Here is an 11920-nt window from a genome sequence, read left to right on the forward strand (position 1 = left end):
ATTTGGCCCATCTGTTCTTCTTGGCATCTAGGTGCTCACTAAGAAAGGATTTTTCAAAATGGCCATCAAAGCATTAGTATTTCGTATATTATTATTAACACGCTCTGATGCTAAGGAGTTCTATTTCCCCTCACCCCCTGAAAAGTAATCTGTTCTAAATGCAAAACAAAGCAGAGGGGAGGAGTTTCCGCTTCAGTTTTAGTTTCACAGCACCAAGCAGCTTTAGTACAGAACAGTTGCGCTAAGCCACGCCCGAGGGTAAGCAAATTGATCCAGACAATACACTGTTTACGAAACACATGTAGGTAAAGAGAAAATGTATAAATAAAATGTTTTTCAAAAATTAAGAATCCTTTTTCTGACTCTCTTGGATTTGAAACCATTTTCCCCCACGTGTTTGTTTTGAGCCCTTTTCAAATTTAAGAAAGCTTACCTCTTTTAATTCTGAAAATGAAAAGAATTGGTTTTAATTCTGAAAATTAAAAATGGGTGCTTCCAACACTGGGAATTTGTAAAGACAGCCATTTGTCTGAAATAGTTTAGAGTTTCCTGTTCTGACCCACGCCCTTTTCCAACAAATCAAACACAATCCAAAAGGAACAGAAACCTTGTAATGCTTTTATAAAATAATTAGCTGTGATAAGCACAAGCCTTGCCAAACTGTGCGAGACTTGCCAGAAAGATAACAGGAAAGAAATAATTTGCAATACAAGAATCTTCAAATACAAACTCAGGATACTAGAATGTCCACGAGGCTGGAGTTTCAAAACTTCTTTGCCTTCTGCAAAGAAGGTTCGTTTCACAGCTGGCTTTTATCTTCTTGAAGGAGGGGCCATTACCTTGCAGCCTTACTCCTGAGTCGCCCATGCTGTTGCAGCTGCTCTTTCCTATGAGCAATCCTGCGTGTACACGCACTTGGCACAGGCTCACTCCATAATGGTCCTGGCCCCTCCACTGTCCACACCTGCTGACGGCTAACCACAATATTTCCTGCCTCAGCAGGGGGCTGGACTAGAAGACCTCCAAGGTCTCTTCCAATGCTATTATGCCGTTATTCTGTTATTATTACCAAGAAAACTCCATGAGAGATTATCAAGAGTCAAGCTTCACTTACTGTTCTTGTAGCTGTGTTGGTAAAAAGCAATTGTGAAGTTATTCTCTCTTCTTATTGAATGTGAGATTGGAACTTTGAACCAGTAGCAGAAAGACCTGTGAGATTAAGTGGTGCAGACAGATAACATTTACACCAAAAAAACATGTTTCATTGTATTGCAAGCCCCAAAGTCATGTTTTGCTGGACTGCAGAACATCAGCTAAGGGCACTCAAAGAAGGAGAGAAAAAAACATTTTAGATGGATTGAGAGCTCTTCTAGATATCTTTGCCAGCTCTGGAGAATTTTTGCAGTCCGATTGTTCAAAGTTTGGATATATAGCAATTTTAACTTCTGGATCAAAAAATATTTATGTGATCTTCCAGTTTGATGTTAATCAAATGATGTTTGATCTTTTAGGATTATTTTAGGATTATTTCTCCCCAAAGAAAGGAACTTTTGCATCAAAATACTTATAAAGTTTCTACATAATACTTAAATGTGCAATTGTGATAAACATCAAAGACACATGTGAATCATCATCTTCTTTTAAGGACCCCATAATCCTTTATGGGGTGGAGTCTGGGTAACTGAATGGAACTAAGTGTTTACTGGCTGGATGCCCTTCCTGTCGCCAATGAGGAGTTTTGTTCAGCATATAAATTCCCATTGTGCCCAGAGAGAGAAATATCTGCCTCTACCTAGAATAGAACTCACAGCCTCCTGATTGTCAGGTGAGAGCTCCACCTCTAAACCACCACACCACCAAAGACGCATGTGACTATCTTACAGAATTACAGATTTATGGAATAACTAACTTAGAAGGGACTTTGAAGGTCTTCTAGTCCAGCCCCCTGCAGTCAAGCAGGAGATCCTATTCCATTCCAGACAATTGGTTGTCCAATCTCTTCTTAAAATCCTCCAACGATGGAGCATCCATAACTTCGGGAGACAATATTCTCCAATCCTATTCTCCAAAGCACCAGAAGGCAAAGCAAGAAGCAATGGGTGGAAACTAATCAAGGAGAGAAGCAACCTGGAATTATGAAGAAATTTCCTGACAGTGAGAACAATTATTCAGTAATTGCTTCCAGAAGTTGTAAATGCTCCAACACTGGAAGTTTTTAAGAAGAGATTGGACCACCATTTGTCTGAAATGTTATAGGGATTTCCTGCCTTATTCTATTCTATTCTATTCTATTCTATTCTATTCTATTCTATTCTATTCTATTCTATTCTATTCTATTCTATTCTACTCTACTCTACTCTACTCTACTCTACTCCATTCTATTCTATTCTAATATCTGTTGTTCTATTTGGTTTAAGTATTTAACATTCCTACTTGAGAGAACAGCCTTCTGGAATTTAAATCACAGATTGCCCTATTTCTGTCTGGGTCCTAATATATATATACAGAGAGAGCACTAAGGACCCCATCCTTCTCATTCTACTCCTTTTCTCCACAGACTCTGCCCTCTTCTAGCACTGATAATATTGGGTTAATGAAATGTCTGCAAGAAAGCCACCAAGCTCAGAGAGCACCAAGGTCTCCACAGTTCAACCCTGAGCTGTACATATTCTCTTCTATTCATAATCATATTGTTAGAAAGGAGAACAGGATTATTGCCAGTGTAATGTTTCCCTCCTTCTTACACAGGTTTCCCTCACTATGAAATTCTGAAAAGTCCCCACTGAATGAATTCTTGCCTGCTTTCTTCTCTGATCATTTAATAAAAAGAATGTGGAATGAAAACAGAGGTCAGTCCAGCATCGCCCTTAGCTATCTCGTAACTCAATAAGCCTTGGACCCTGGAGAACAAAACCCAGGAGGTGTATTTTATTTCTTTACTGATACACTTGTTTATTCAGTGTGTACCTTTCACGATCACAATCGTTGCCACTTTGAAACGAATTTCAAAAGCGTAAATCTTTTCATCAAGCGGCAAGATGGATTGATTTCCTGTTTCTCCTGCTGGTAGTTTGCTGGAAATACCTTTCCGGTTGGAGGGAACGGAACGCGTACTAGGGCCGGGATAAGATTTGAAGATTGATTATTTAATTAATCAATTTATAAGCTACTCACTTGCCCCCTCCCCCATCCCCCAAACAACTCGGGGGGGGGCATGCAACAAATTAATTGATGCATGGATTAATTTAAAATTAAAATTGTTCCTTTGTTGGTTGGTTGTCATTGACCCCGGGGGGAAAAAATAAACTAATAATTCTGTAATTTGTTCAGCTATAAGGTGCTTTAAAAAAGGAACAAGAGACAGAAAAGCCTCTTTGCAACTGAATTTTTATAGATCTATGAATGCTAAATCCAGTAAAGTTATCCTATTTTGATAATGAGAAGGTCACTACTTACCTGAGGCTCTTCTTACCGATGCTGGCATTTAGTAAATCAAACTCTGGTTACAAATTAGAGGAGGAAATTAAATGAGCTCCCCAGCCAATGTCCCTGCTTATAGATTGAAAGTTTAAATGCCATTTGGGGTAAAATTTTGGCAGAGTTCCATATATCAGATCCTTAAACATGAAGGAAAAGAAAACCGGAGGCATATTCTGGTTATATTCTGTTTCATAAGAAGCCGCATTTTGTCTGTCAACTTCCATTGTTTTTTGCTTGAAATAATGAAAGATTTGGGGAGATTTTGTTTAAGGGGAGGGCTGAGAAGGAAACATTTCTTGTGGGGTGGGGATGTTCACAGAAAAAGTGGAACAATCTGTCGGGGCTTCAGCAGATACCCCCCCATTGAAATCATGAATCTCGAGCTGAACTTCCAAAACTTGAAGAAGATTTATTAGGAGTAAACACGCTGCCTGGGTTTATCCAACTCTGAGACACATCATTCATTGTCACTCTTGACCCTGGTTTCCCCCCACCCGTGGGTGTATAATAATTCATATTCTCCAATGGGACTCTTCCATAGCCAAGAGTCATCAATCATGCTCTCCAGTTAGAATTTTGCGCCGTTTGGTCACCTAGAGACTATCTTTGAAAACATTTATGGAATGCAAGCTGTCCATTGCTTCTCCCCTCCCTTCTGTTGGCAACTCTAAAAGACCACCAAAATATTTTATGAGTTGACACAATCCTGCTATCACCGTTTCTTCAGGGGTCAATACTCATTGATCTGGTTTCTTGATACCAACTTTTACTCTGGGACTTTGCATAAAATAAATGTTAAATTATGATGTTTCATCATGTATCATGCCTACTTGGCTGGGGGGGAGGAGGAGGAGGAGGAGGAGGAGGAGGAGGAGGAGGAGGAGGAGGAGGAGGAGGAGGAGGAAGTGGGGAGAGGGAGAAGGAGAGGAGTCTGCTTGGCTGGGAGGAGGAGGAGAAAAGGGAATATTAAGAGGAGGAGAAAGAAGGAGGAGGAGAAAGAAGGAGGAGGAGAAAGAAGGAGGAGGAAGAGGAAGAAGAGGAAGAAGTAGTACTACTACTAGTAGTAGTAGTAGTAGTAACCTTCTTGGCTGGGTGGAGGAGGTGGAGGGAGAGGGGAAGCTTCCTTCTCTTTAAAGGTCTTGATGTTTTCTAGATGTTTGAAGTGGAAAGATCTTTACAACTTGGAATTTTACAAGGTGGCCTATGGAAGAACTTCTCTAGTTAAAAACACATTAGCAGATAAAATGGATGATATTAGGATTATTAAATTCGAGCTGCCAACATCCAGAACATGAATGTAAGGTAGTGAAAAGTTATGGGAAATGATGAACACCATCTACTGATCATCCAGAAGTTTGCAGCCAACATGGGGAAACCACAGGAGTATTGTCCATTACTGGAAATAAAAGTGATAGCAGAAGCTTTTGGGATCATGGCTTTCTTAAATTTTCATCTGAGAGAAAGGAACTTATTGGGAGATGGTTCCCAGAACCACACAGGACCAACTGGGATGGCCAGACTCTAGAATCGGAGTCATAGAAGAACTAGAGTCCACCTTTCCTGACCTATAGGACCTCCTTGGATGCTGAAATTTCACCACCAAGCTGAGAAAAGCCTTTATCCTGCTGTGTTGACAAGTGAAAATTAGAGTGGTAAAAGCATGCCAGGTGGCTTAGGAGGATATATTGGACAGGATTATCTACTCAAGAGGAAATTATTGTTCCCGAGAAGACAAAATTCTGCTATTACACTTGACAAGCACTTGTGCTCAGTAAATCCTTAAAATCATTTATCTGAGATCAGTAACATCATCTGGTTGATCTTTAGAGATTATGAGTTTCAAAAATTCAGATGATCCTTAGATGTGCCAACAAAGTGCTAGAGGTTTCTATCTCTCTTTGGTACCCAGCTGTGGTCATCCTGATGTTTTTTGTCCCCTATTTCTGTCCTTATAAGATTTTGACCACATGGAGTTTTTTGGGGATCTCTCAGTGGTGCCTACACAGGGTGAGGTGGTATAATGCAGGGGTCGCCAACCTTTTGGACCTCAGGGACCACCAAATTCATAATTTTAAAACCCGCAGACCACTAATATGAATTTCGACTGATGGTGGCTTGCTGATGTTGGTGAGGGGAGGGAGAGAAAGATCTGATCTAACTCGGAGGGCTAGTAGTGATGTTCTCTGTCTCTGTCTCTCTGTCTCTCTGTCTCTCTCTCTCTCTCTCTCTCTCACACACACACACACACACACAGAGAGAGAGAGAGAGAGAGAGAGAGAGAGAGAGAAGTCCCTGCGCAACCTCATGTTCCTGTGCAGCCTGGATTAATTGCTTTGGGGTTGCTATGGAGGTGCCATTTCTCTGCGAACCGCCAATTTTTTTTCACGGACCACCAGTTGGCAACCACTGATAAAATGGACTACAACAAAGTGTCAATTTCCCAGGAAGGAAATAACACATGCCAAAGTGTGTGTGTATGTGTGTGTGTGAGTGAGTGTGTGACAAGAGGCAGAACAGCCCGGAACTAAATTGGAAGCAGAGGAAAAAAATTAGGATAGCCATTCCCTAGAATCTCCCAAGGTATATCAATTAGGTTATGCATTTAGTCTGGCAAGATTCTGTCTACTGGATATAAGCCAATAAAGAATTGAACTTCAGCTGGATTGTTATATGTCGTTCTTGGGCTGGGTCTGACATCTCTGAGCTTGGTTGCTTTCTTAAACATGTTTCATTACCCAACTTAGTAACATCATCAGTGATAGTGAAGATCTCAAAGCTTGTTTACTTAGATTTGTCAAAGCAATCTTACTCTAAACTTGAACTGCCCAATAACACCATGTGGCTGCTTGCAAACCATGCTACCAAGTAAATATGAGCCACTTTTTGGAGAGGAAAATATAGGCAACTGTAAGAGCAGAGCTGGAGGTGGAATTAAGTGCACCATCAGCTTAGAGTCATTAAGTTATCACAAACTGCCCAACTCCAACCCCTCCTGAATTCTGTTTGACCCTTATCTGTTGCCAATTTAGCAATGAACTTTAATTGACTAGGTTCTTGTGTATAAGCTGGAATAAGTCTTCTATGCTTCAACCTTGTGAATGGTCCTCATTCTTTGCAACTGACAGCGACAGAAATACAATATTGACAGGTTTATTCCATTTTTTTTTACTTCTTCAGGGGGTTCTGAAGAACTCCACATTCAATTAATTACTGAATGAAATGCTTTACGATTACAAAGTAAATGTAACATCCACTCTTGTGTTATTGGATATTGCTAACTGGCACCCTGGCCTGACTTAGATTTGTTTGAATTGCTATTTGGTTAGCTTAACCTAGCGATCAACATATGTATATACATGCCCATCATGCTGTTTCCTTGTAGGGTAAGTGATGCTACAGAAGAGGAATAAGAGATTCAGTACTACCATAAATCAAGAAAGGAAAGAAGGAAAAGAAGATAACGATTAGATAATTGATGGAAAGAGAGAGAAAAATGACAAACACTATAGATAGATGATAGAACATAGAAGACAGATAGATAGACAGACAGATGATAGATAGATCAATAGAAAGATAGATAGATGATTGATACACATGGTTGGGGTAGGGGAGAAAGAGACAAAGAGACAGAGAGAGAGAGAGACAGAGAGAGAGAGACAGAGAGAGACAGACAGAGAGAGAGAGACAGACAGACAGAGACAGAGAGACAGAGACAGAGAGAGACAGAGACACAGAGAGTTAGAGAGAGATAGCTAGTCAGCTATATAGAGGTATAAGTGGTCCTTGCTTAATGATTGGTCATTCAATGACCATTTGAAGTTAGAATGGACATCCCAAAATCTACTTATGACTCATCCTCAAAGATACGATCTTCTCTCTTGCCGCTTGTGGACACATAACATATTTTAAGGCAGCACATTCCGTTCTCACGCTTGAATGGGGAAACTGAGTCACCTCACTAGCGTGAAATGATGGAACTGCCTTGCTTGCATTGTCACTAGATTGCTCTATTTGTACACAGTCCATCTTTCAGCTTACAGCTTCAAACCTACTGCGGACATATCATTACAACGGCATGTATTCTATAATTAATTTCCTCCTTGAGCTTCGAGCTACTTTTCTCGCACCTAGTATCTCTCTCTCTTTCTTTCTGTCTCGCTTCTGGCTTCTTTTTCTACAAGTTGCTTTAGGAACACACAAGTGATGTCTTTTTTTTAAAAAAAAAAGGGGTTAAGCTTCCGTTGTTTATTCCAAACCAGCTGCCTGTCATTTTTATTTTTTTTGTCTTATTTTTTTAATGGCTCCACAACAGAGTTATGTATTATTCAATCAATACCTTGGGGCCAACTCTGTGATGATTACAATAAAAAAAAAAAAAGGATCTCATTTTTGCTGTACTTTGGAGAAAGGTTTTCATTATTGCATGTCACTCCGTTACAAGGTTTTATGGGACTGTACACCCCACGGGACCTTTTAAAATGTAGGGTGTGTGGTTTTTTTTAACAATGATTAAATTCCAAGATAAAAGGAAGCATTAAAATAAAGCATGGAGTTCATTTCCTTTTGTCTTTGATGGATACAAAAGGGAGAGTGGAAAGGGGTGGGAGAATTGGAAATCTCACCATACCTTTGCAAATGAATACATTGCACGAAAACCAGCCACTTCTCCTTTCTTTAGGAGCAATGATGAATTATCGACCAGAATAGAGCTGCATGGGACCTTGAAGGTCTCCTAGTCCAACCCCCTATTCAAGCAGGAGACCCTATATCATTTCAGACAAATGGCTGACCCGTCTCTTCTTAAAAACCTCCACTGATGAAGGACCCACACCTTCTAAAAGCAATTGGTTAATTGCCCTCAGTGTTAGGAAGTTTCTGTTCAATTCCAGGTTGTTTCTCTCCTTGATTAGTTTCCATCCATTGTTTCTTGTCCTGCCTTCTGCTACTTTGGAAAATAAATTGACCCCCCTTCTCTTTGTGGCAGCCTTTCAAATACTGGAATTCTTTCATGTTCCCTTTAGTCCTTCTTTTCTCTAGACTGGCCAAACTCAATTCCTGCAACCATTCTTTGTATGTTTTATTCACCAGGCCTTTAATCACCTTAGTTGCTCTTCTTTGCACTTTTTCCAAAGTCTCAACATCTTTTCTCTAAGGTGGTTACCAAAAGTGGGTTGCAGTATTCAAGTGTGGCCTTACTAAGGCTTTATAAAGCAGTTCCGATATTTGATGGGATTTTGATTCTATGCCTCTGTTTATACAAGATCCGTGCTCTTCTCCAACAGCAATCAGCATCGATCAACTCCAAAATTAACATCAGACCAACGGTCAAGTAAACAATACCCAAATCAAGAAACTGACAGAGAAGCCAAGGGTAAACAGCCCAACCAAAGGATTTCTAAGATCGCCCACATCCACACTGACAGGGCAACACATTAGAATATAAACTGGGAGCAAACCACACTCCTTACTAGCACTGATGATGTTACCTAGTTAGGGAATGAAATGTCTCCAAGAAAACAAGTAACCTCAGAGAGCACCGAGGATCCCTCAATAATGAGATGCCATTTGATTCATCTGCAACTAAGGCAAAATATCTATTTTCCATCTTTTGTCAATAAAATGCAAAAATCATTTGCTGTCCTTGTGTTCTTCTCTCTCCTTCTTCCTCTAGTAGGGACTGGTGTAGTCATGAAGGTGCTGTCTTAGAAACAAGAAGATAGTGACTTCTAGTCAGGCAGGAAAGCTGACTGGATGACTTTGGGCCAATCACTAGGAGACTGAGAGTTCTAGTTCACCTTAGGCACAAAAACCAGCTTAGTGATTTTTGACCAATCACTAGGAAACTGTGACTTTTAGTTCCACCTTAGCTATGGAAATTGGCTTGGTGACTTGGGGCCAATCACTAGAAGACTGAGAGTTCTAGTCCCACCTTAGACACAAAAATCATCTGGTTGACATTTGGCCAATCACCAGGAGACGGTGAGTTCTAGTCTCACCTTAGGCATGAACATTGGTTGGGTGACTTTGGGCCAATCAATGGGAGATGGTGAATTTTAGTCTCTCCTTAGACGTGAAAGCCAGCTGGATGACTTTGTGCCAGTCACTCTCTTTAAGCCTAACCAACTTCACAGGGTTGTTGTTGCATGGTGGAAGAAGGAGCACTAGACATGTTCTGTATCTTGAATAATTATAAAGCCAGAAAAGCGGGTTAAAATATTTTATGAAAAAAAAAAACATTTAAAAATATAGAAAGCACAATGACCTCATATGCTTCATGCTCTCATTGTGCTAATGTCTTAAATGTTGTGCAATAATATCCCAAGACAATCAATATCACATGTGCACACACAGAAAAGGTTGAAATTATTTCATTTATTTATCAAATTTAGATGCTGTCTGCCTCGTTCTCAGAGCGACTCAGAACAGTAAAGAACTAAAAACCAGAAAGCATAAAAAACATTTTGAAAAACCACATTATCCATAGTTTGACCATTGTATAACACAACTGGCTTTTCATTTTTTTGGTGAAACCAAAGCATTATGAGTACTTCCAAAGGGAGATTCCAGGCAAAAAAAAAATAAAAATCAAGCAATAATAATCTGGATTCATTTCCAGATCATATTATTAGAACTGGATTTTAAAACTTGAATGGAACTAGCTTAGTCATGACTTAGCTAGAGATTTAGTCATGTCCCCTTTGTGTTTTTATCCCTCCTAATTTATATTACAAAGGCAAATACCATTCATTTGTCAATATTGCAATCTGCCTCGTATCTAATTAAGAGTCATCACACATGTACAAGAGGTAAGAGTTGATGAAAAGGCTAATCTTCACAGCTAATTTGTCAAAAAAGAGATAAATGTGAATTTCTGCTCCAGTTTTACAAAGCTTTAGTAAGACCACATTTGGAATATTACATCCATATTCACCACAATATTAAAAAAAAAAATAGGTTGAGACTCTACAAAGAGCGCAGAGAAGAACAACAAGAATGATTAGTGGGCTGGAGGCTAAACCATAAGAAAAATGGTTACAACGCAGGGGTGGAATTCAAAACTTCTAGCAACTGGTTTGCTGCCTGGTTGCTGGGTGGGCATTGCCTACCGGAACATCTGGGAGGGTCATTTCTCATGTTTCCCAGAGTCAGAAGGCTTCCCTCGGGCCTCCTCTGGGGTCCAGAGGCCCTCCAGAAGCCAGAAACAGGCCCGTTTCCAGACTTCCAGAAGGCCCATTTTTCGCTCTTCCAGAACCTCCGTGAAGACCCACTTACCTACATCCAAAACAGGCTGCCTGGAGACGCCTAATAGGGGCGGGCTGGAGAGGGCCAGCCAGTCAGTTCAACTACCGGTTCAGCAACCCAGATGTAAATTTAACATCTGGTTCTCTCGAACCGGTCTGAACCAGCTGAATCCCACCCCTAGTTACAAGAATTGGGTATGTCTAGTCTAATGAAAAGAAGGACTAGAGGAGACATGATAGTTGTCAGCGGTTCGTCCGAGATTGAGGGGGTGAACAATAAGGTATCAACTCACTCCTGTAGCTTTAGTGAAGTTTTTTATTCGTCTTCCACACCACAACAACAGGTAACAGTGATCAAATTATGTTTAAAGTCAGCTCTGGGTTGCAACGAAACCCAGAGCTGTATTTATACTTGTTATACTTTGGATAACAATATAATTACTATAACTACCTTCCATCTGGCTTCACTGCCTAACATCCGTCATCCTTAAATTAAAGACACATAGTAACTGCACCTTTCCCCTGCTCTAAGAGCCCATGTACCCTCATTTATTTCTTATCATTATTACAACATCACCCCTTTGACATCCAGCCATGAATCATTATTATTACACCACTCCTTGTCGGAAAGCCATTGTTAGTTATTTGACGAATATTCATTATAGCGTCCACGTGGCAATGCTAGGTAAGTGAAAGAATATGGTTGTATCACATCCTGGCTGTCTCGGCTCCAATCCGTTCTTTATTGGAGTCATGACAGGGCGACCCACTTTACCGAGATTCTGCCTAGAATACAAGAATACATTAGACAAAAGGGATAATGGTGTATAGAGGTTATACATCGGCCCCTGGCGTATCGGGATGTCGGCTGTGGAATTTTTTCCTCAATCTATCTGCACACATATCCGACTCATTCACCCAGGATGCCTCTGATTAGGCATATCCTTTCCATCATAATATTCAAGGTAGTGTGAATAGTATGTCTTCGTATTCTAAAATCTAGTATTCTACCTATTTCAAATTGTTCTGGTTCTCTATGTACTGGTTTCATAGGTATCTCGTCATTTCTAGGGATACTTGTTTTAAGTAAACTTATATGAAAAACGGGATGAATCCACCCTAGCCATGATGGTAATTTGAGTTTAACTGTCACGTGGTTAATTATTCTCACTATATCAATTTTTTTGGATGGTAATTTG

The sequence above is a fragment of the Pseudonaja textilis genome, chromosome 2 (genome assembly GCF_049901715.1).
Source record: "Pseudonaja textilis isolate UNSWEBS1 chromosome 2, rPseTex1.2, whole genome shotgun sequence".
Taxonomy (NCBI): Eukaryota; Metazoa; Chordata; class Lepidosauria; order Squamata; family Elapidae; genus Pseudonaja; species Pseudonaja textilis.